The sequence below is a fragment of the Phocoena sinus genome, chromosome 4 (genome assembly GCF_008692025.1).
Source record: "Phocoena sinus isolate mPhoSin1 chromosome 4, mPhoSin1.pri, whole genome shotgun sequence".
Classification (NCBI taxonomy): Eukaryota; Metazoa; Chordata; class Mammalia; order Artiodactyla; family Phocoenidae; genus Phocoena; species Phocoena sinus.
Genome location: NC_045766.1, coordinates 113,161,685 through 113,181,730, shown reverse-complemented (window position 1 = coordinate 113,181,730; position 20,046 = coordinate 113,161,685). Strand labels below are relative to the sequence as shown.

The 20,046-nt window shown below is 34.9% G+C and overlaps 1 protein-coding gene across 10 annotated transcripts in view; it reads right to left on the bottom strand.

Moving 5' to 3' along the window:
* The window catches only part of ROBO1 (roundabout guidance receptor 1), a 403,232-nt gene that overhangs the window by 150,861 nt on the left and 232,325 nt on the right, over positions 1-20,046 (bottom strand). The window contains exon 1 of one of the 10 annotated variants that reach the window (XM_032630736.1): positions 5,706-5,779. The exons of the other annotated variants lie outside the window; for them this stretch is intronic. The gene's annotated coding sequence lies outside the window, so the exon portion shown is untranslated. Of the gene's footprint in view, positions 1-5,705; positions 5,780-20,046 lie in introns of those variants that run through there. 10 annotated transcript variants of the gene reach the window in all.

Genomic DNA, 20,046 nt, shown 5'->3' with positions numbered 1-20,046 from the left:
ACAGGAGCAGAGTCCACCAAGGACACTTTTCCGTCAACTGCCCACCCATTGGATCTTAACATTGTACGCACAACTCTAAATGTATGGCTATTATGATATAATAAATACTTCAGCCTCTTTCCAGTAGAACCGAAGTTGAGTGAGAAATCTCCCTCTTGACACTCAAATGGCTACCTTTGAATATATTGTGTGTGGGGCCTTTAGGGACTTTCCACCCCCTCACTTGTTCCCGTAAACCAATTCTTCTCCCTATCGTGCGCCACTCCTTCTCCCTATCGAAACCATTCTTGGAGTTTTTCAGTTGACGGGGACTTTCCAGACAGCGGGTAATTTTCCAGTTGCCCGTAACAGGTATACGCCCTAACCCGCCACAATGAACAAACAAGTATAACGGCCAGAAGGTGGGACAAAAGTTCCTAAGCCAATGAATTCAAAAGTCACCACATTTACCCAATCATTGTGAGAATATACCCGCCCTGTGAGTAAATAAACCTATAAAAAGTATGTGATTCCGCTTTTAGGGGTTCCCCATCGGCCTCCTGCGTGAGGTTCAGGGAACCCCGGTGCATCGGCTCCTAATAAACCTCTTGCGTGTTGCAACGGCTCTCGACTCTTGGCGGTTCTTGGGCGAGTTGGAATCCCTCGTAGACCGTTTGGGTCTAACAGTGTATTCCTGTATCTTCTCAGATTCTTCCACGTTTGGAAGAGGCCACTGAAGCTTTTCAGTGGCATACTGAGAATTAGAAATCATCATTCAGATTACCTATGTCGTGCTTTTATGATGGTTCTTCTATTTCAACAACAAAATGACTGAAAAAGCTGCACAATAAAAGGCATCTTAATTAAATATGGGCCTTTAAATTAGAATTTTAATGGGTATCTTGGGAAAAACAGAGGAAGAGAATATGCAGTCCTGGGAATTTATTTTTCTACTTGAAAAGATAACTTTTATCAATGAAACCTCGCAGCAAATAGTAGTAAGCAGTTGACAGGGGAAGGGAAAAAAATGAATGAAACCCTTAAAAACGGGACATATTTGAGGAGAAAATAAATGTGGAAGTGTATTCCCAAAGGCAACAGCTTTAAGGATGCTCAGAGACAGCCTGCCTCGGTTACAATGTACCACTTCAACTGCTTTCAAAATCACTAATCACTTCTATTGTCTTTAACTAGCAGAGATTGTATTACTCACTTCTTTGATACTTTTAGTTCGTTATCTAAATGTCTACTTAACATAAGTAAGTTGTATTTCATTTTAAAATAACTATTATTCTTTCATTTAACACATCTGTACTGAGCACATACTTGGGTGCTTGGCACCCGTGCTATAACATTTGTATTTCCCTTGCAGCACAGTTTACATCAGTGGAGAGGTAGGTCAAGAAACAACATTAATCTTCACCCTGTCAGGAAATGGTAATACAATAGGGTTTATTGCAGGTTATTTTGTATTAAGATATATGCTTTAGGAGCCAGCCAAGGAAGCATATCATAAAGGCGTAACTATTTGCATTCTTACTTTTTAAGCTCACAGCGTTACCCAGAAGAGCAAAGTGTTATCTGGCGTAAAATGTTTTTCAAAACTCCTTAACATTTCTTAAAATAAAATCATAATTCCAAATGTTTAAAAGCATTCCAACCAAAGGGATGAATGTCCAGAAAGATATTTTAACCCATTAAAAAAAAAAAACTAAAATGATAATGTATAAAATAATCTTTCATGAAGTATTATCTATTTTATAGCATCATATTCTAAAGCTAAGGCATTTGATATTTAAAATGATGCATGCACACATCAATTCTGTATAAAGTTATGATTTAGTCATGATCATTTCCTAAAGCGTACATATTTACTTTTTAAAATTTGACACTGAAAAGATCTATGGATGCTCTTCAATAATTATGTCATCTTCCACTTGTGTTTTTTGTAGCATGCAACTTTATTTTGAAACCTTAAATTATACTTTGGTTAAGATCCTGGAAGACAGTATGCTAGTAAAAGCACTTATTTTCTCAACTACTGCAGCTTTTCAAGATTCACAAACCTCCTATGCTCTACCCTAGGAAAGCAGTACTTTTTTTAAAAAAAATTATACATTCTGAAAAAGTGATATAGTATGGATGGATGTCAAACATCACTCAGTCTTAACTAGCACTGAATACAAAGCCTTGCAAATAGAAAGATAAGTTATTACCAAAATGAAAGTAATTAATAGCTATTTATTGGGTTTTGTTTTAAACAACATATGATGGAGGAACAGGCTTAAACACAGTTGCACGCCTCTGTGTTCTGCTGGGCGGCAGCAATGGGGGAAAGCCATCCTTGCTTTTTCTTTTTGCAGTACGCGGGCCTCTCACCGTTGTGGCCTCTCACCGTTGTGGCCTCTCCCGTTGTGGAGCACAGGCTCCGGACGCGCAGGCTCAGCGGCCATGGCTCACGGGCCCAGCCGCTCCACGGCATGTGGGATCTTCCCGGACCGGGGCACGAACCCGTGTCCCCTGCATCAGCAGGCGGACTCTCAACCACTGCGCCACCAGGGAAGCCCCATCCTTGCTCTTTCAGTGATTAGAATTACTTCCAGGTTGGGTCCAAGCTTAAACCACATTCCCATTTTGCAGAAACATGGACAGCATAATGACACTTCCTAGGAAAAGCGCTCACAGCTCTCTGCTGTCAATGTTTCCTGGTTTCATTATTTCACTTCAGGAATCATGTGTGCTACAAGATGTACCCTAGAGTGTATTACACTGACACCAAGTCATCAAGACAAAGGGGTGAAGTTTGGCATGCTAGATTTACGTTAAAACCTATGATGCATTCCAGAGAAAGGCGTACCTCAATAAGGATCAACATTTAAATAGTTAATATTCAGCAGACTTGCAATCTGGTAGATCATAAAAAAATGAACTCCCAAAGTTAGTCAGGTTGCCAAAATCATATGTTCTCACTTAAAGATGCCAGTAGCTTACTAGATGTTTGATTTGTATACACTTTCAACTATAAATTAAGTGGATTTATTAATGAAGAATGCAGCTTTTGTAAAACACCATTTGATAAAGTATTATTTGTAGATAACGTTTATTTAGGAGTCAAAAACAGAAGTCAGGGGTTTTAGAATCACCCCATGTATCCCACCACTATGCTATGATTTTAATAGGTATATTCACAATGACTCAGTTATTTCCGTACAGAACAGAAAATTTTACACTCCATCTTGCTAGGGTTATTACGAAGACTAATTATTTAGTGTTTGTACAGGACTTGCCATTTATATGTGCATTACATCTGCAAAGAAGTATTACTATTAGTCACTATGTGAGGAATTGCCAAATTCTCAGCTGCCAGTACAAATGGAAAGGAGGACAAAGAATGCCATTGATGAGGGTTTCTAAGTGCCAGAGCAAAAGTCATATTCAGGAGTAGCCTGGCAGGGTTAAAAAAACACAGATACAATGAGACTATCTGAGGTATGGGACCCTGATTAGGGCAAGAGAGACATGTTCTTTCTTTTGTAAATCCAACTTTCTATTTAGCGCCCTGCTAAATAGAAATATATATATATGTATATATATATATATATATATATATATATATATATATATATATTCCCTTGATCAAAGGAATATACTTATCTATTTATTGTCTGGCTTTTTGTATTCAAATGTCAGCTCCATGAGAACGAGAAGTTTGTTTTTGTCACTCTATGTATCCAGTGCCTAGAATTAATGCCCAAGACATAGTAGGCATTCAGAACATAAATATTTACAATACACCTTCTGAATGCTGGGTATTATATATGAAATAGCGCTAACATCAGCTCAAGTCCTACGTTCATGGTGTGCAAGGTATGGGGAGGAGACAGATAATAGTCAAATAAACACATGCATAGATACACAGCTACAATCGTGATACGTGACATGAAGGAAAGGATAGGATTGCTGTGTGAGAAACTAATGAAGGACATAATTTAAATAACAGTTCAACTAAATCCTGAAAAATGAATAGAACTTATCCTATGGAAGTGTATTGCACGCATAGGAAATAATCCAGGTTGAAGAAAAAAACTTTAAGAGACTCAGACTCTGGTTAGTGGGACAGGTTGACACTGGTGCACCATGAGATTGTCAGGGGAAGGAGAGGCCAGATCTGCTGCGCACAGCAGTCATGATAAAGGGTCAGCTTTTATTTTAATTCCCATGAGAAGCCACTTCTGTGGTTTTTAAGCAGAGCTGGAACTATCCTATTTAAATATTCATTTTAGTGGCTCTGTGAATGAAACGAAGAGGGAAATAAGAACTGAAGTGGAGAGACCAATTAGAAGGCTATTGTAGTAATTAAGGGGACGAATGATGATTATTTTTATTACTATTATAATGACACTGGATTTGGTACAAAAGGGAAAGGAGAGGTATACACTGGGGGTAAAAATCAAAACAACTTCTTGAGGGGTTGAAGCTGAAAGAGAGAAAGATGTCAACAGTGATACCCCAGGTTTTCTGATTTTGAAGAACTGAACGTGCCATTTTTTAAGGGATAAGAGGACAGAGAGATAATATACAGACAAATCCTCCCATGAGGAGAATAGAAAATAAGAAACCCATATTATGAAATTATGTGTACATATGTAAAAGTTGATAATTTGAGAGGAGAAGAATAATATGAAAATTGTTTTATTGATTAAAAATGCTATGGTTTCAAATTCTGCCCCTTAGTATTTAACACAGGACTCATATTTACCTGTTTAGACCTTTATGCTACTACACTCCAAATCTCAACTGCCCACTCATATCTCTTGATTAATTATATTATAACTATTAGGATGACAAAGTTTAATTTAGTTGGATACATATCATTTTTAACTGACTGAAAATCTGACACAAAACTAACTGATTTTGATTATATATACAAATATGTGATTATACCTGTCTGTATATGTGTGATGTATATGATATATATATGATTACTAATAACTGAATTATTGTTTTTGATATCCACACGTTGCAGCAAATTAATAAAAACTCACTTAGTCATTTGTTCAGAGAATAAGACAACTCAAAACATTAGGGCATTTTTCCAGACTGCCATCAATTAAGCTTAATTTACTATTTATGTATAAGAGAATCAATAGCATAATAAATGTTATTACATAATTAGAATAGTCAGAAAATTCACATTTGTCAGAAGTTTCCAAAATCTCTAAAGCATAGTAAAATTCCCTGGGAAAATGCTGCATCATGAAACTATTGAGGATTATTTGTGATTCACTCATTCGTTCATTCATTCAATAAAAGTACTATTGTACTAGGAGGTGGTGGCTAATAAGATAAACAAGACATAGTTGATCTATGCTTTCAAGGCACTTATTGGGTTTTTTCTTTCTTGCTTTCTTTCTTTTTTTCTCTTTTGTCACAGAATGCCTCGTTCAACTGAAACTTTAGACAAAGGTTTAACATGCAAAATAGATCAAGGGGATAATGTTGACTCCTCCAACTGGGGCTGCCCAGCAGGGGAATTCAGGTCTAGCAGTAAACTGACATATGGGAGGGTACATAAATTTCCCCAGCTCCTATAGCTATATTGTATGTAGCTAGTTAAGTTGATAACCCTGGATTCAGGTTTGGACCTGGATTCAGTGGGATACCAGAACCTACATTTTTAGCACTAAACCCTAGTGGCTTTTTAGGAGATAGATAGATATTCAGACCTGAGTTTGTCTCCTTGGCAGTTTATAAGAGAACTCCACTTCTGTGCCATTTCAAAATGCATCCAGCTTTCACTGTCATTTCGAACTGAAATGTGGAGTCGTCATTCCTTGCCTCTAAAATAATGCGTAAAAGAGGCCTGTATTACTACAGCTTCTAAAACCATAAACTTATACAATCTAAGTGCAACCTCCCCCACTTCCACCGCCACCCCCAATTGCAAATGAGGACCTGTAGTCAGGCGCTAAAAGGATTCAAGGTTGTACCAGTGAGGACCTGAAGTCAGGCGCTAAAAGGATTCAAGGTTGTACCAGTGAGGACCTGAAGTCAGGCGCTAAAAGGATTCAAGGTTGTACCAATGAGGACCTGAAGTCAGGCGCTAAATAAATGGATTCAAGGTTGTACAAATGAGGACCTGAAGTCAGGCGCTAAATAAAAGGATTCAAGGTTGTACAAATGAGGACCTGAAGTCAGGCACTAAATAAATGGATTCAACGTTGTACAAATGAGTGACTGGACACAGTAGGACTGATCTTGAAACAACTATTTTTCATACTTTGTTTTCATAGGCATTTTTTGAAGTGCCTGAGTAAGACTAGAATATTTTCTAATTAAAATATTTACTGGGAAACAAAGGTGGTTGTTAAAAAACAAAAACAAAGCCCCAGGTGTTTCTTTACCTTCTCAAGCTCCATGCCAGCAGCTAAACAGCAGAAGGTCTAAAAGCAGTTTTCAGATTTTATGGGGGTCTAATGGCAACAGTCTCAAGGGAGAAAAATCCTCACAGTTTAAAATGATCTCGTTAAAACCTCTCCAGTAATCAGGAAGAGCCCGAGAAAATAGCTATTGGATTTAAAAACAAAAACAAAACCGAAAAAAAACCCAACCAAACTATTCTCCCTAATGTATCTTAGTGCAGTATAATTAATATTGGCCATTATAAACATCTCCCCCTAACCCCCAATGAAAGGAATATTTAAGTGACAGGAAAAAACTAAGTCTAAATAGCACACACACACACACACACATACACACACACACATACACACACACACACAAACACACAAACATAGCAACTAAACAAAGGAGTCTTTAATTGGTGACAATCTGCCCTAAATCACTGTTACTATTACCCAACATAATAAGTTTCAGATCTGTTAATACCTCGTATCTTCCCCTATCACTGGCTGTCCGGGGCTTCAGAATAATAATGCCAAGTACCTAACAGAGCTTTCAATCTCCAAGGAATATAACAAACATGCAATTGTGTAGCTGTGTGAGCTGCCTTTTCCTAACAAACTACACAGCCCTTGGGAGAGTTCACTCAGCCCTCGACTCTTTGGCAGACAAAGTTTAAGACCTCTTTTTGCTGATAGCTGGAGTCATGCTAACAAGCCTTGCCTTAAGGTACTAGGGATTAAACTGGTAGAAAAGCAAATCATTTTGTAATTCTTATTAACCATTGTTATCTTTACCAATAACCCTCAGCGTTTTACATAATATAAAATGTGTGCCTCCTAAGGAAGTATCAGATGCAAAAGAAACAAATATTGAACGTGATAAAACAATGCAATAAAAATAATTATTGCTCTATCAATATAAAAACCTAAGGGGAATCCACAAGCAAGGACATTTTCAGGTACCTCAGTTTTAGAAATGATATATATAGGGAGAGTGAGAATCTGGAAAATGTAAAACAACCATACCCCATACACCTTTGAAATGTACAGGTATTTTGGTTTGAAGACCACTTGCTCTAAAATGGCTAAGCCCTCACACCCACTAATCTAGTCACCAGCATTAAAGAAGTTAGCAACTCATCTCTATTACAATGGGAGCCACAACCTAAAGCATGTACAGAACCTCATGAATACACGTGAATTATCTTCCTTGAACAAAATTTGGTTAAATTTCATAAACTTAAGCTGATGCTAACATGGTTTATATGCTTAATTGTAGAATTTGAAGTTAAACAATCCAAACCAAACGTAATTATTATGTTCACTGGGTTGAGTAAATTATCTATGACCCAATAGATCAAGGTACAATTTTAAATGATCAGTAGTCAAAATGGGAATCAAATAAGCAAAAACCTAGTCTCATGGGTGAAGAGGGCCAAATGCTTCTCTGGAGATTTTAAGACCTCTGCTTATAATGAGGAACAAATGGCTCTTGGGACCAGGTTAGCTGACCAGTTCTTTAAAATACCCTACAACCAACTTAAAGAACTATAAAACCATTAGCTACTTTTAAGGAGCTCAAATAAATACAAAGAAATCTCTCAGTTTCTCTGCAATGCTGGCCAGCTTGGGATTACTTTTCTTCTTTAACAGACCCCAGTCGGAACAACAACATTTCTTGTAAATTAAACAAATGTATAAGGTTTTTTTTTCCACAAGGAGCAGCTCTAACTTCTGCTTTTCTATTTTAAAATCTTTTTTTATTTTCTAAGTGCTAAAAGTTGTTACTATTTTTTTAACCAAGTAGTTTATAGCTAGTCAATAAAATCTCTGATGATCATAAAACTTTTGTCTGTTTTCTAAATATTTGCTAGGCTCCCTGACATATATGTAATACAAGTTCTCTCTCAATCATCAACACTTCTTTAACTAAGAGTTATAATAAAAACTAAACAAAGAATGACAACTTAGCTATCAATTTTAATCATGTATCCTTTATCAACTACTGGAAGGATATACAAAAACTGACTATTAATAGTGTATAACCTTCTAAGTTGAAATTTATAATAATTCAATTGACAAAATAAGGCACAATTGCTGACATAATAATTTTAAATACTCATAAAACTTTGATGCCTAAAATCAATATTATAAATTTTATGGACAAAAATCAACATTTTTTCACACTGTAAAATCAAGATTTTTAAAGTGAACTTAATGCTAAGTTAATTTGGTGTTCCTATCCTTAATCATGTATATTCAGTCTCAAAGACCTCAATTTCATTAAAAATCTACATAGCTGAAATTCACATTTATTTTCAAAACAGGAATATTTTCTTTATCAACAATGATGCAAGAGTACCTTATCCTGATAAATTATAAATTTTTCTAGCTCTAAATATGCTTTCTTGACTCTTTTAACAGATATCTTAGGCTAGTATATAAAGGGTCCACTTTAAATACATGATTATTTTTAACTGACAGTGACCTATAATTTAATAGAGATGAAGTTCAGAACTTGCAGACATCATAGAGGAATCACAAGGTCTTCATGAGCAAAAAGCTAAGTCAAGTAAAGGATTATTTACTAGTTTAAAAAAAGCACGGCAGCTCGGTGCTTATGACCACCTAGAGGGGTGGGATAGGGAGGGTGGGAGGGAGGGAGATGCAAGAGGGAAGAGATATGGGGATGTATGTATATGTATAACTGATTTACTTTGTTATAAAGCAGAAACTAACACACCATTGTAAAGCAATTATACTCCAATAAAAATGTTTAAAAAAAAAACAAAAAAAGCATGGCAAACATCAAATAGCCCTTTGGACCTAAATACCAAAAGGCAGGAAATAATGGAATTTAAAACACATTGTTAAATGGGAAGGAAATCTAAAAAAAAGTGAATATATGTATACGTATGACTGATTCACTTTGCTGTACAGCAAGAAACTAACACAACATTGTAATGCAACTATACTCCAATAAAAATTAATAAAAAAATAAATAAACTTAAAAAAAATCACATTGTTCCTACTCTCAATAATATTTTTACTTGCTATTTTATTTGGTTAAACATTTTCAAATTCACTGTTTAAAAAGAGAAGTTTATGTGAACATATAATAATCTGTGATATATATCATTAAATGTTCCAATGTCACCAAACAAATGATATGCTAAATTAAATTAATTTTTTCTTTTGTGTTCTCAACGGCAGAACTAGAGAGAAAAGTCTTTACTTGAGTTATGCATACCAATTTCTTCTTTAACTTCAAAAAAAATAAAGGTCATGACCAACATTTCATATAAGGAAAAATCAGCTAGGTTTATCATTTCTGATGGAAAGTATAACATTTTAAGAATTAGTAACTTTATTGTCTTTACTAATCAAACTATTAACATTTAAATAATAAAAATCACACTATTCCTCTTTGCTTAGAAACAAAAGAATCAAAGAAAGGCATTTCAAAGCATCATAACCATAAAAGAAAAAATACAACCAGTAATTATACAGTGTTCCAGAATTTGAGGGAATTGTAGACATATTGAAAAAGGTAATTAAATATAGAAGAAGATGAAATAAGCACCCTGCAATATGATAAGTGACACAAGAGACATGATTTTACTCCCAAATATTGTAAATAACTGACAGCTCCTACAACCATAATTAATTGATCTAAGTAACACTTGAAATAAACATATTACCACATTTCTAACAAGGATAAGAGCTGGCTCAAAGACAAGATTGGCAATTAAAATAGCCTAACTGCATTACATGGTCACATAAATTCAGTGTTGGTAGCAAAATAACAAATAAAAGTAAAAACATAAAAAAAAAAACCGCCAAGAAATTTCTTGTAGGTTTTTGATTTTGTACCCTAACGGCTAGAAAATGAACTACTGAAAACATTTAGAGCAAGCACCTTCCATATTTTGAAGCTGTTCGTAACATTTTAATCCATGAACACTGCCTCCAATTTAAATGACTTAATATATGTGATAGTTTATCATCTTTACCATAAAAAAGAAATTTATACCGTAAACTTCCAGGTTATCATCAAGTTAGGGAGTTTGGGATTGACATGTGCAAAACTGAAATATTTTTGAAGCAACTCTAACTTTTAGCCATGTATTCACCATGAAGTGTGATAATACAAGCCTACAAGCAGACTTTACAAAATAATGCTACTTGCTCTTCATCTTCCAACTCCATCTAACTGATCGCCTACCTTTTTGTTTATTCATTTTTTATTTTATTTCAGTCAACAAACATTTGAGTTCCTACTACTGGGAGCCTTTGAAAAACTGTCTCCATCTATGACGCTGCCAATGTTGAAACCCTCTGTTGGACTTGACTCCAGGGGAACTCCTCAGCCAACGCTCCCTTCCTACTTCTTTCTTCAGCTCCTATTGCATTTCATACCTGCTACCCCATTTCCCACTTCTTAACTTAGGCCTCAAAGACTGGAAGTCTGTACATAAAGGAATTTGAAACCAACATAGACAGTGTGAGCAGTTTAATCAGTTAAGGTTAGTATATGAAGTAAAAGTTTTATAGGGTGGAGCTGTAAGAGATAATTATGCACTAAAAGATTTAATTTTAGTTAGAAGCTACAAATAAATAAAGTTGAATGTGGATTTTCTTTTTTGTTTTCCTCTGTGGAATTCTTTTATTGAATATATTGACATATAACATTGTGTAAATTTAAGGTGTACAACATGCTACTTTGATACATTTAATATATTGTAATATGACTGCCAAGGTAGCTATATTTCACATTACATAATTATAGTACAACATTGTTGTCTCTATTCATTATACTGTGCATTACATCACATGGCTTATTTACTGCTCATTGCAAGTTTGTATGATTAAACAACATCAATTTTATCCCCTACCCCCCAACCCCTGGTAACCAGAATCTTACTGTTTTTTATGAATTTGACTTTTTTAGATTTTACATATAAGTGATATCACACAGTACTTGTCTTTTTTCTGCCTGACTTGTCTCACTTAGCATGATATGCTCAAGATCCAACCATGTTGCTGGAAATGGATGTGGATTTTCAATAGACAACTCTGCTTCATCTTAAATGCAAAGGAAAAATTCTAGTAGATTTTCAACTGAATTCAACAGAGAAGGATTTAGTGAAATGTTTTAAAGTTTTATACTTTGGAGGCAGGAGAGAGATAAAAGATAAGCAGCCCACTCTATACTCTGTGACCTAATTTCATATGTTTATTGTTTTGAATTATAGAATGTTTTAATTAAAAGGAACTTAGTGATCTTTTTAGCCCACGTCTGCTTCATTTTACAGATGGGAAAACTGAGTTCAGCAAGGTTTAATGCTATTACAACCCAAATAGATTAAGAAAGCCCATTGACTTCCAATTAGACTATCATTATCTACTGACAACTAGAACAGAATCCAAAGATAACGACGAGCTTCTAATTGCAAAAAAAAATTGTTTTTTGAATTTGAGATGGAATTTAGAGTATTTCTGAAGCAGTTTTAACTGGGGCTTTAATGGAAAGTCCTTGTCAGTCACAGGATTTGCTCAAGGTGGTTCACTGGGGAGGGGTTGCTTATTTTGTAGTTTTCTTGCTAGCTCAGTCCCAGAAACCCAACAGTAAAGAGAGAATTATATTAATATACTAAGTAATGTCACTGTAATAAGCATTAACCACATGAAGAAATTAACAAAACCCATTCCTGTAACAACCATTTAAAAATTCGGTACTATATCTGATAGTTTACTTTCAGTTTTGAAAACCTTCAAGCTTAGGAATTTCATTCTTAGGCTCATGAATTTAGGTTGAAGACAATGTCATCATAATCTCCACCTGTCACAGAGATATAAGGCCTATACTGATAAAATAAATGGTTCATTCTGTCATTATGACAGATATAAAAAGTGACAGCTCTCCTAAGACTGCATACTTACTTTAGTTTAATAGGAAAATGTATGAAAAACAATTTGAGGGTTTGAGTGGGGTTTTTTTAAGTAAAAGACTTAATATATCAGGAAAGTATGGTTGTAATTTGATTCCAATCTTAACGCCTCATCAATGAATCAATGTATATTTTGGATTTTTTTCAAATGTGTATTAAGGTACTGCATGATTAAAGAGGAACACCCCCCCATTAATTTCTTTTTTTTTTTTTTTTGCGGTACGCGGGCCTCTCACTGTTGTGGCCTCTCCCATTGCGGAGCACAGGCTCCGGACGCGCAGGCTCAGTGGCCATAGCTCACAGGCCCAGCTGCTCCGCGGCATGTGGGATCTTCCTGGACCGGGTCACGAACCCACGTCCCCTGCATCGGCAGGCGGACTCTCAACCACTGCGCCACCAGGGAAGCCCCCCCCCATTAATTTGTATAATAATTTCAGCTCTTCCTTCAAGTTCTGTATATGTAGATATGATGGGATATTGTTGTTGCCTACACGAAATCTTCCAGGGAAGGCAAATAGCTCTTTCATTTGGAACTGGGTCCAATCTAGCATTTTGATTATATGTGGAAGAGGGGACTGATCTTAAAAAGTTTGCTTGTATGTCAAACTTTACAGGGGGAATAAAAGTGATTATTTTAAAAATCGTTTAAAATTTAGAAACATTAAATTTATTATGAAGATAAGTTTGATAAAAAGTAATTATAATTCTATATACACAGCAATCTCAGTGGCTTTACTAAGAAAATTACCTTAAACTACAAAAATACATATTTTTTAACTTAAAAAAGCTACTTCATAATCTTTTTACTAAGGGAAAGGGTAGAAGAAAAACTGTCTTAAAGAGTCCTTATAAAGGGAAAGAGAAAATAAAGTATATTTTTAGATTATTCTAGTAATCATTACTATCTAACAGAGTATAACACTAATAAGGTGGTCTTTGGAAATGCCGTATAGTGTAAGATAAATATAAGAGCAAGCCAAAGATTTCCAGTCTCATTTTATCATGTACTTTAATAGAGGGCAAAGCTAGTTAAACAGATGGCACTCAGGATTTCTCAATGAATTCAGCATCTGTGTATACATGTTGCATAAATGCCAATTAAAATGTGTCCAAGTAAATTTACATCCCTTGCTGATAGAAAGTAAGCCAATCTTGCTGGCTCAAGATCAAGGTTAAACTTAATCATCTGCCGAACTTGCAGCAAGTTGCTCTCAAATTGTACAGAAATTCCGAATGAAAAAATAAAAACAGAACTCCTGTTGATTTGTATTTATTTACATTCATAACTCATTTCCAAAGCCTTGGGCTAGAGCTCAAAGGGAAAAAAAGTTACTATTTGTATGACTTGGCCAACTACACTTTTAACTGTATTTCTAACAAATACCTCTTTGATTAAAATGCCTGCCTGAATAAATTTTCCTAACCTCCTCCTTGCAACTTCCTAGTTGAGATCATTTTGTTGAAAAATTATCCTTTCAAAGTGATCTTGAACAAAAGAAAAAGGCATGTAGCAGTCGGAATATCATTTATATAGGAAAGAACAGAATCTGCTTCAGAGTGACAGGCAGCCATGAAATTATTTGAAACAATTCCTCCTAGAGGAATATAAAAATGGCTTCACCTGACATATCTTTGGCTCGATATTTTTCTGCAGCACCTGCTCACCTCCAGTTCACATGTACCTCCCTAAAGCTTTTTTAGGCTGCGTTAGCCTTGCTCTTTTTGAATTTCAAACTTTCAATACCCACATTACTCATTCTAAAGAGAAATTTTGGACTTGTTATTAAAAATAGGCACCTCATTATAAGGGACTATTACACAGACATTAAATATAATGTTATTTTTAAAATAAAGTAATAAAATACTCAAGATAAAATGTTAATTGAAAAAAGAAAGCATACAAAAATAGGTATGACTCAGTTTCTGAAAGTACGCTCTATAAAATACTAGTTCAAAGTGATCCTCATATGTATTTGCTTTAAAAAGTAAGATATTTATGTTTGGAAAATGTTATATTATAGCCAACGTTTGGAAAATTACAACATTCATTAGCATATTAAAAGTACTGTGAAGTCCTACAATAAAAAGAAACTCATTTAACTTTGTTGCCCTAGCATTTTCCAAACACATTTGACCATGCCAACTTTACTTCGTTTAGTTTTATAAATTACTTGAGGAACATCAGTGCCTTCTTTCTAAAATAAAATCCTTAGTAATATACTTTGGGAATGGACAATATAAAATATGTTTCTAGTTTTTGCAAAAAACATAAATATATATGCAGATATGTAGAAAGCAGAGGCATAAAGAGAAGATAAACTATTAAGAGTAGTCACTTCTGAGTCATGAGATTATGATATTTTAATCTTTGCCTTTGTACATTTGTGTCTGATTTTTCTAGTATAGTGAACCTATATGTTTTTATAAGAGAGAAAAACATACATTGTACTAAATGCATCTTATTTCATATATTACATAAATATACATGATATCGTTTCTCATCCCCCTACTACAAATAGCTAAAAATCTGGCATTTTGTATGTGGAAGCCTTTGAATTAAGAACTGAATCTCATTTGATCCTCACAAAGGCAGATGAAAAGTTTTCACTATTTTACCAATGAAGAAACTGGTATTTTGCTTGCTATATGGGGTAATCAGGATCCCATCCTAGGTCAGTCTTGTGTCAAATCCCATACTTTTAAAACACTAAGCTCTGTTAAAATCTTGAGGACAAGAATTAGGCTTCATATTAGATACTCCCAAAGTATATCAAAAATAGTACCATATGATAATAACCAAATAAAACTAATACTTAACACATTCAATATTAGGTGGAAGGTGTGTGTGTGTGTGTGTGTGTGTGTGTGCCTGTCCTAAATACTAACATTTAATGAGTATTTTACGCTGTGCTAGGAACTGGGCTAAAATTTTGTTATACATTAATTTCATTAATTCCCACCAGAACCATATGAGTTTAATACTATTATTATCACAACTTATTGGTGATAAAACTAAGAGGTATAGACATACAAAAACCAGGATACACACCATATCAGTTTAATTCTAAAATCAGGGTTCTTACTCACTAAATCAGTGTAACACCACAGGAGGGATGCTTTGTTATCCCAATATGCACTTTTTAAATTGTGCTTTTTTTTTGGAGGGGAAAAAAAGCTTAGAAGGCAAATTTAGTTCAAATTGCTTACATCAGTATATAGATGGTTATTCATTCTATTTATTTTTTTTTCTTAGAATGATGAAATTAAACTGTTATCCCAGAAGGATGAAAAAATCCATATCAAAAATATACTTAGGTTTTGATAAATATCTAAACATCTCTTTAAAAAAATACGGTTCAAAATAAAATGGTAAGGGCTTCCCTGGTGGCACAGTGGTTGAGAATCTGCCTGCCAATGCAGGGGACACGGGTTCGAGCCCTGGTCTGGAAGGATCCCACAGGCCGTGGAGCAACTAGGCCCGTGAGCCACAACTACTGAGCCTGCGCGTCTGGAGCCTGTGCTCCGCAACAAGAGAGGTCACGACAGTGAGAGGCCTGCACACCGCGATGAAGAGTGGCCCCCGCTTGCCACAACTAGAGAAAGCCCTCGCACAGAAACGAAGACTCAACACAGCAAAAATAATTAAATTAATTAATAAACTCCTACCCCCAACATCTTAAAAAAAAAAGTTCTCATCAGAAGAAAAAAAAAATTAAAAAATAAAATAAAATAAAATGGTAAAAAAATATTTTATGGAGCTGTACTCTATGATTTTCTGACTTACAGATTTGGACAGGAAAGAAAAAAATTCATGATGGGTGGGTTTACACTACACTCAGCATGGTGTACTAGATAATCCCTAAGCATCCTTTTCATTAGTTATGTCTTCTCCCTCTACTTAACCTTAGGAAAGTGTATCTGACACAATGGGTGCACAAAAATGTTGGTTGCTATCTTTAATACACACGACAGTGTTCAGAACATACTACCCCCGAATGGCACATTGAATATTTTAAGAAGAAGGAATTTGAGAAATGGCAGGTAGAATAAGGACCCTCTGACCTCCCTCTGCTCCACTGAAGCATAAGACCCTTATGTGAGAGGTGCATCTTATACCTGGAAGAAAGGAGAATCCTTACAGCTGAAGACGGAGGGCCATTGAGAGGGACCTGAACTAACAGACCTTGCTTATTTCCATCCACTTTACTATCCTTAGCTCACACCTATTTGTCCTATCATGTTTTTCATGACTTTCTACTCTTCATCAGACCTAGTATAAAAATGCTCAGGTTAGGGCTTCCCTGGTGGCGCAGTGGTTGAGAGTCCGCCTGCCGGTGCAGGGGACACGGATTTGTGCCCCGGTCCGAAAGTATCAGAGGAAGCACACTTTAACTTCTATAACCTGATAAGCATTAGTTTTATAAAATGAATAAGAAAAGGAATATGCAGTTCAAATTTTGCTCCCTGCTCAATAAAAGTTTATAAACAACAACCACTAATACCAAAAGTCTCCAAAGTGTCTCTATATATGCAAAAACATTTACTCTGTATAGGCAAAAACATTCAGAAATGACCTTCTATTCGCCTTGCAAAGTATTAATGACTTGAAAATGTATTCAGTATTTACCCTTTAATAAATTTCTACCAAACATACATTTAGTCACTATCCACTGGTAATTTGAAAATACTCTTCAAAGCAAATCATGAAACTTAAACTTTACTTATAATTTTAATTTACTGGAGGGGATGTTTTCCAATTTTCCTACATTTAGTATTTGACATTTCTGATTTTTATGTATCATACACTTTGAAGAAATCCATTATGTGTACATATCCCTTTATGCAGGATGCCAACTTGTAGCCATCATAAACAAAGCTGATTAACTGGTAAACCATCCAATAAAATTCATCTTTTGGTCAGCTTAACCTAAAGAAGTTTTTCCACTAAATTGTACAGATGAACACAAAACTTGGACAATTATATCCCACTAGCTCATGTGAGTAATTGCTAGGGTGGAAAACTGCAGCAAGTATGAAGGTACAGATGTTCATTTTTTCAGATGACCAAAATAAGGGGAAAAATGTTCTTTTCACGCTGAATTCTGTTTATATAATACATTTTGCTCTATTACACTTTCTATGGAGTAGAAAAAGTATTAAAGTAGAAAGACAAAAATGGCACAATGGAAAAACAAACTGAGCCAGATTATTTTACACACTTTTCTATAAAGACACCCGTTCATATTTCTAAAGTATAAGTAAAATAATTAAAATAAAATGAGACAGGTGAGACTACTAAATCATGTACTACAGGACTGCAGTTACGCTTTTTGAATTAGCACTTCACTCAACATCCAATAATGTAGTCAGTACTCTGTACAAGGAGGCAAAGTTACAGGAAAAGTGGCAACAGTATCTTCCTTTAATATGTGCAAAGATTGTTCTTCAACTTGCTGAGAACAAAATACAAGCTATCCCCAGCTTCACAGCGTTCAGAACTTTCTAACAAGCTCACCTAGCTTTTGCTGGTGTGCTTTCACGCTACTTCAATATAGTTTAGTCCTCTGGACCCAGTTTTGCCCCTGTTGCTTACTGCAAAATTATTCTCTGGGAATCATTTTTGGACTTCTATTGAAAAGTGGTTTTTTTTTTTTTTCTTAGCCGCCTTAGCTATTGTTTTAACCCATCCCTGCTGAGGTCTGTGCACAGACTGCTCCAACAGCTTTCTCGATGGTTGAGAGCCAGCATCTCATTTCACAGGATTGACAGAGAAGACAAGTAGGGAGCACAGCACGTTCCATTTAAGTACAATCTACTCTTCTGAATTTAGGACACACTTATGGAATCAGAATCTTGTCCTATGGTTACATGTTATTACATTGTACTATATTATAGCGTGTTATATATATTTTTTTAATTGTCTCTTTTCCCCACCTGTCCTCATGCCCCAAGAAAGCTTTGGTCCACAGCACATAGAGTAGCATCGAGGACACAGTAGACACTTAATAAGTACTGTACAATGAATGACTGAATGAATGAACCTCATATCCCCCATCAGGCACTCTTCTGTGTGAAGAAATCCTTTAATAGCATTTCCATGAGGAATTAGCCCTTGGCGGCCCTTAATACGATTCTATAAACAACAAGAAATAAACCTTTGGCTGTAACTGGCAAAAAATACACTCACCTGCTGACATTGGTATTTTCCTTTCCAAATTTATTTATATTAAACTTGACTGTATAAATCTGGATAGAACAGTGTTTAAGAGCAGAGACTGTGGAGCCAGACTGCCTGGGCAAGAAACTTGGCTCGGCCGCTTACTTAGTATATGACTTTGGACAAGCTGTTTAAGTATTTCGTGCTTGAATTTCTTCATATATAAAAGAAGAAGAATGAAATAGATTGATATTAAGGTTGATAATAAAAACTATCAGAGAATTGTAAGGATTAAATAAGTTACTATATGTGACACATTAAAATAGTGCCCAGTGAACTGAATGACAGCTACAAATACCAGCTAGATATTATGGTAAATATTAATGTGGTTAATATTAATATAATAGTGAATTCTATTTCTAGGATAATTACTATTATTATTAATCCCATTGGGAGACTGGTTAGATTGAACTAGACCCTAACGGGTTGACTGTTTTTTGGTGGACAATAACATTTGTTTATTGATTATGGAAAGTTAAGGACCAAACTCCTGCTAACCCGACTAGAATATAGATAAACTATGTAGTTACCTTCAGCTATTAATTAAAACAGCATCAGTAACATCTTTATATAAAAAAGCTCTCCTAACTGATTCTACTAAGAAACATTAACTTCTAATGAAAGGATGGCAAGGTTCAAGAAAAAGCACACAGCAATGTCAAGTTGAGAAGGATTTAAAAATGTGGGTCAAAAGACACACTAGAATAGAAGAAATGGAAGGCTCATGAAGACATGTTTAGGCTGTATCACAATTTTCCCCAGTGCGTATATACAACAGATGTCATCTGGTACCACATTATTCTTACTACTATTATTATTTAAATGAATAGATATAATTTTAACCAGCATTCTTTATATTTGTTTGTATTTGAAAGTCACATTATGGTGAAACCAAATAAGAAATGCACCCATGAAATTAACTGCACATATCTAATCCACTTTAGTGATTATTTCTTTTCAACAGTACTTAATTTAAAAGAAAAGTCAAAATAAAAACTTTTGCTTACTTTCTATAAAAATATTTATTTTCACATGTGTGATTGATTTATCATTAACTGAGATTAAATGTCACAGCCATATGTTACAGCAGCATATTAAAATAAGACACAATTTCCGAAATGTAAAATAACTTAGATGCTAGAAAAAAAAAACAAAACAACTATATAAAATACTGTGGGCTCAGTTTGTTTTTCCATTGTGCCATTTTTGTCTTTCTACTTTAATACTTTTTTTACTCCATATGCATGTACGACCACATCTCTCCATTAAATAAAAACATCCCCTCAAACTTTCCTTAAATGCATTTTCATATCTTATTCCTTCCTCCATTGCCAAACATTCTTCAGGTTGAGACACACAGTCTAAGCTTCTTTTGTCCTTATCCTATTGAAATGCTTCTCAATTTAGAGTTTAAAAATCTTAGTTGTCCTGATTAGAAAGCCTTTTTCAGGTTTCATCCTACTAGATTGTTTTGCAGAATTTGTTTTTGTTGACC